This window comes from Primulina huaijiensis, chromosome 3 (assembly GCF_012295235.1).
Source record: "Primulina huaijiensis isolate GDHJ02 chromosome 3, ASM1229523v2, whole genome shotgun sequence".
NCBI classification, from domain to species: domain Eukaryota; kingdom Viridiplantae; phylum Streptophyta; class Magnoliopsida; order Lamiales; family Gesneriaceae; genus Primulina; species Primulina huaijiensis.
The window spans coordinates 19,671,308-19,677,851 of record NC_133308.1 but is presented as its reverse complement, the minus strand read 5'-3'; positions in this window follow the sequence as shown (position 1 = coordinate 19,677,851).

The window sequence follows — 6,544 nt, the reverse complement described above, 5'->3', positions numbered from 1 at the left end:
TATATATAGAAAATGCCAAGAAGATCAAATAAAATGGACGATTCAAGCTTGCATTCTTTAAAAGACTTCTGAGCACTCATCACTTTGATACTTACTCACTGTTCACTTGCTCTCGCTCCAAAGAATACTTATTCAGACCATCAAAGATCTTCAAGAGTTTATGTAAAACTACTCGACCATTTCTTGCCAAGATTGTTTGAGAAGTTTCTCGACAGTTTGAATCGAATGATTCATCATCTTATTTCTATATTGGTTGTTAGACCGTATGTCTCAATTGTTATAAGAAGTTACTAGGAGTTTCAATTTAAGTAGTGGATAAGTCCTAAGGTTGAAGCATATTGTTGCAAGTTTTGTAAAATCAATGTCTTCTATTGAAATCCTTTCATAAGTGAAAGAAGGGACGACGTAAGAACTTCAGTTTCCAAACAAATATAAACATCACTTGTCTTATTTCCTTAATGCGTTTATTTATCTTATTTACATTGTCTTATTTGAGCACAAATTAGTAATATGATTCATCGGAACATTTCTGCACAATTTGTGGTCAGACCGTTTCTTAAGAAGTTGAGAAAATCTTATATTAATATTTAACACCATCAAGACCGATCGCACAATTTTAAATGGTTTATAAGAAAATCTTTAAAAGAGTTTATTCAACTTCATTTAAACTCTAACACGATCATAACAAATGATATCAGATCATGTTTCTCTCAACCTCTGATATTCATATACTCATATGACTTCTTTCAACAAAATTTCTATGTCTTCAAAAGAATATTATGATGACTAAAAAATTCTCAGGCAGGCACACTTATCTGCACAAAACGATGACATGTGGTATGTCATCATTGATGGTCTAATGAAAATCCTAAAACATAGCTATTTCCATAACTGAAGGTGCTGCTCAGATGGTGGAAAAGCATAGATCATAATGGACGACTGAAGACAAATGATGGCTAACTTGGACAACGTAGCAAATGATATCCTTTATAAAACTTTAGATAAAAACATGTTCAGTAAAATAAAAACTTGATCTACAGCTAAAGAGATCTGTAAGAAGTTGACCCAACTCTGTGAAGGCAATGAAAAGACTAAGGAGAACAAGCTAATCATGGCTCTTCAGAAGCTTTATAATGTCAAAATAAAGCTAGTAGAAACTCTAAATGAGTTTGTTGAATGGTTTAGAAGCATCATTATTGAAATAATATCTCTAGGTAAGGAATTTTCTAACCCATAAATTGATTTGAAGGTTATGAGAGCACCTCCCAGAGAATGGGATGTAAAAACGTTGGCCATATGACATGACCTATTTGCTGACCTCAAGGCCTACGAGTTTGATCTTTAGATTTGAACTAAGGAAGGGCTTTCTACATCCCAACCAACAAAGGCTCTCGCTGCAACCGTTGTCGTTCTTCCAATCGAAGAGACTTCAAACAAGAAGTCTGCTGAACAAATTAGCAATGATGCAATGTCCTAATTCGTCAAAACGTCTGGTAAATTTATGCGTAAATATCAATCTAAATTTATTAAATCTTATTATAAAAAGACCATATAAATGATGGTAAAGTTTACTTTAGCTGTGGCAAGAAATGCCACTTCATTGCTGAATGTAACATGCCCAATAAGGATGACAAGAAATCGTTTGAGAGAAGATGGTCGAAAGATGAAAATAGATCTTTTAAGAAGAAAAAAGACCATAAGGTTCTTCTTACTGAAGAAAACAACGATAAGTGGGTAGACTCAGAGAGTGAATCTTCAAGAACAGACATTATCTCAAGAGAGAGTGATAATGAACCAGTACAATGCCTAATGGCTGACTCAGAACAAGAAGAAGATGTTGAAGAGGTAGTTGATTTTGGCTCTAGTGAATTTACACATGAAGACCTTGTCATCGCACTACATGAGATAAATAATGATTACAGGAAATTTTTGCAATCATTTGAGGAAGAGAAATAAGAAAAAGTAAGCCTAAAATATAATTAGAGTATATCCAGCTTCTTGGAGCAAAAGGAGCTCGATTGTCTCAAGGTGAAACTAAGCATGCTGGCCACTGAGAATGATACTATATGCAGACTATTCTAATCCACTTTGAATAAGAATCAAAAGTTGATAAAAGTAATCAATACTTGAAACCTATTCTCAGTTTCTCTAAGTAAGATGCATGAAAAACAAAAATAAGGTGACGACAGAACTGGCCTAGGCTTTGGCAAAAATGATTGCAGCTATTCTGAAACAGGTACTCAACCGCATTTGGACAAAAGCAATTCCAATATGATAAACTTGTCCGGTCCAGTACGGTATATGAACATGATAAGCCTGAAAGCCAAGAATACTAGAAAGTTTCCTATGAGAACAAAGCTAAGCATATAGGACAAGGATATGTTGGACCTAAGAACTCTAAATTTGGGAAAACTTGGCTAAAGCCAAAACAAAATGAGAATGGATAGGGAAACCAGTCATATCCCAACCGGTCTTGGAACAAGCTATCACAATCTAGACAAAGTGTTCAAAAGAGGAAACCAAGACAATACTTGAATTCCAGGCCAATTCAAAAGATATATAGACTGAATAGCAAGGATAAAAGGCTTCAATAACATATGGTTAAACCTAAAACACTGCATAGCATTACACACATTTTTACTTGACCACTATAATTTCTGGACACAAACATGGGTAAGCCCATCAGGGTGATTGAAGTGTGAGTTCTGAAAGGATTAATCCAATCTGGATCTAAAAGAGTTTGAAGTATATCTTCACTCAAGCAGAGTTGAATATGCGCCAAAGAAGAGGGATGGATTTGTTAAAAGATTATGATTGCGAAATCAAGTATCATCCAGGATCAGCGAATCTTACAGCAGATGCTCTTAGTCGCAAGGTGAGATTATCTGCACTTCAGACAAGTTTCATATCAAGTGTTATCCAAGATTATTGTTCTCTAAGATTTCACTTCAGTCATAAGAAAGGAATGTAACACATTCGAGCAACTAGAATTTTATCTGAACCTACATTGTATGCCAAAATCAGATAAGCTCAGTTTTCTTACCCGAAAGTGAAAAATTCAGCAAGGTTAGCTAACGGAGACAACACATCTGGCTTTGCGTTCCAAACAGATGGAGCCTTGTGTCTGTCAGGAAGAATCATAGTTCCAGAATATTTTGAATTAAGAGACGAGATTTTATCTCAAGCCCATAGGAGTAAGTTGAGTATCCACCCTGGAAGCATTTGAATACCAGGTTTTGGTAGAAAGGTATGACGAAAAGTGTTTACCGGTTTGTAGCCAAGTGTTTGATTTGTCAAGCAAGTGAAAGCTGAACATCGACGACCAGGAGGATTACTTCAGAATCTTCCTATCCCTGAGTGAAAGTGGGAGCATGTGACGATGGATTTTGTCACCCACTTGCCGTTGTCATCTAATAATTGTGATGTCATTTGGGTTGTTGTGGACCGACTGACTAAGTCAGCACATTTCATTCCGTATAGTGGGGAATATAGTTTCGATCGCATGTCAAGACTATACATCCAAGAGATTCTTAAATATCATGGTGTTCCAACAAGTATAGTCAGTGACAGAGATCCACGCTTTACCTCAAGGTTCTGGAGAAGTTTTCAAAAAGCATTGGGGACGACATTGAGTCTGAGTACTGCCTATCATTCAGAGATCGATGGTCAGTCTAAGAGGACTATTCAGACACTCGAGGACATGTTGCATGCTTGTGCTTTGGATTTTGGACCAGCATGGCATGATCATCTGTCACTTGTGGAGTTTGCATACAACAATAACTACCACAACAGCATTGGTATGGCTCCGTTCGAAGCATTATATGGTAGACGTTGTCGTACTCCATTGTTTTGGGACGAATTAGGAGAACGACAAGTACAAGGACCTGAATTAGTGCAACAAGCGATTGACCAAGTGGAATTGAATAAGAAGAGAATTAAAGCTGCACATGATCGTAAATCGAGTTACGCGAATACAAAGCGTAGACCTCTACAGTTTCAGTCAAGGGAAAAAGTTTTCTTTAAAGTTTCACCACTCCGCAGGCTGATGAGATTTGGACTCAAGGCAAAATTAGACCCAAGATTCATCGGACCTTTTGAGATCTTGGAATGTGTTGGAAATTTGGCGTATCGATTGGCTTTGCCGCCGTATCTGTCCAGCATTCATAATGTCTTTCATGTATCATTGCTACGACGGTATGTAGCAGATGAATTGAACGTTCTTGGTCTGACAGATGTTCAACTTGAAGAAGCCTTGACTTATGTCGAGCAACCGCTTTTAATCTTGGGTAGAAAAGAGAAAAAACTCATAAACAAGACCATTCCACATGTTTTAGTGCAATGGCAACGCCGAGGTACTATAGAGGCGAATTGGGAGTTGGAGAATCGTCTGCGCTCAGAGTATCCACATTTGTTTTGAGTTGTATCTTTGTAATCATGAGTTGTATTTTTATTCAGTTGTATTGTACTTCANGCAGCTGAAAAAGGCCGAGTAAGGAGATGAGATGAGATGAGATGAGATGAGGTGAGAATTGAAGAATCGTGTGTGATAACACCATCGAAGATGCTTCGAATACAATATTCTCCAATGAGCTGCAATAGTTCGTGTTCTAAGAATGTTAACACCGATAAATTAAATCAAGTTTTGTTTATGTATATGTATTACTTATTATCATGATTAAGATTTGATGAGTCAATAGACTCAGTAGGTGTGTTTGATGCAGTGAGCATGGGATTGATGTTAATGGAAGACTTGATGTTTGATCTTGCTGGACTGAAGGTGCACACAACCCGAGGACCGTCGCTAGTTTTCCGCAATTAAAATAAGTTTATGATTTATGATTACTTAAAGATTTTTATGACTTTTGATGATTTTGAGAGGTTTTGAGAGGATGTTAGAGTTAAGATTATTTTTGAAATATTGTTAATTTAGGTTGGTTGCCGATTTATGATTTTATGTTTTAAATGCGTTCTTTTGGATTTTCAAATAATAGTTGGTTGATTTATTTTTAAATAATACAAAAGTATTTTAAAAATATATATGTATGTATAGTGTAATTTCAGCCGAATGCCTTAGGGAGGAAAAAAAATCTCTAGTACTTTTTAAACAAAAACGAATAGTGGACGTTTCAATTTTCACGACATAAAATGTCGTCAAAATTACAGACCATCAAACACAAAGATACACGATGAAAATAATAATTCTCCCATTAGTAATTCATTGTCTCTTTCATTACTCCATATCTCTGATTCTAGTAAGAATCTATGAACAAACAAACACATAAAATGAAGATCAGTAAAACTAATTGATATGAACAAAGAAAACCCTTATTACAGATTATTAGATTAATCAGCCAAAAAAATGGACACACCAAAAAAACTCAACAAACAGATATTAATCATCATTCATTCATCCAAATAGTTCAATCGGGGAAACGAGGAATTAAGTTCTGCAAAAGAAAGTATACCTTCTCTACTTCTAATAAATTTTACGGTTTGGTGGGTGCCCCCTCTCTCCCCCTTATTGCAGCCGAAAAAAGCCGAGTGAGGAGATGAGATGAGATGAGGTGAGAATTAAAGGATCATGTGTGATAGCACCATCAAAGATGCTTCGAACACAATATTCTCCAATGAGTTGCAATAGTTCTTGTTCTAAGAATGTTAACACGGATGAATTAAATCAAGTTTGGTTTAAAATCAAGCGGAAGAAACTCGAAGTAATCCTTTGTGAAGAAAGCTGTTTATATTAGAAAATATTTTAGCTTATGTAAACTGAATAACTGAAAAGCAAGTGATCGGTTGTCGCATATATCAGTTCAGTTATAGTAAGAACTAAACTGATGGATGGTCTGACTGATCAAGTCAGTTTGAAAACAACAGTTAATCAGTTAAGTACACAAGATATGTTTATGGATGTTCGGAGACTTCAACTGCTCCTACGTCACTCTTTCTACTACCTCGGGTAGTATGCACTAGAAGACTTTGATTTATACAACTACTTGTACAAACCCACCCAGCTTAGTACTTACACTATTGCCTAACTGAACTTCTAGTTTAGACTGAAGGCAGCACCTTCCAGCCAACACTTCTTTAACGTCTATATGTCAAAGAATACATACACAAGTTTATTGTCTTTGTGCAAGACTGTATTTGATTGGTGGTGTGTGTTCTTATGTGAGAACTGAACAATGAATACACCAAAAGGTGTTCTCACACACTGAGCGAAGTGAGCTTCTATACTAAGCTGATAATACGATGAAGTATCCCTCTAGGCTGAATGATTCTTGAAAGCAGATAGGCAAATAAGTGTGCCCTTTTCTTTTTACCACACTCTCTCTGGTTCTCTATTTTCGTCTCCATTGATCTTCTCTTTATATAGGTGGGAAACTGATCGTACAGTGAGACTCAATTATTGAATCCGTTGCATCTTGAATTTGTTCCTTAGACTTTGTGTCTCGACTTTTCGACTGTCCTTCTGGAACGTTTGTCTTTAATGCTCTGATGCAACGTTCATTATTGTCCTTTGACTGGACAATTGCTTTGTACC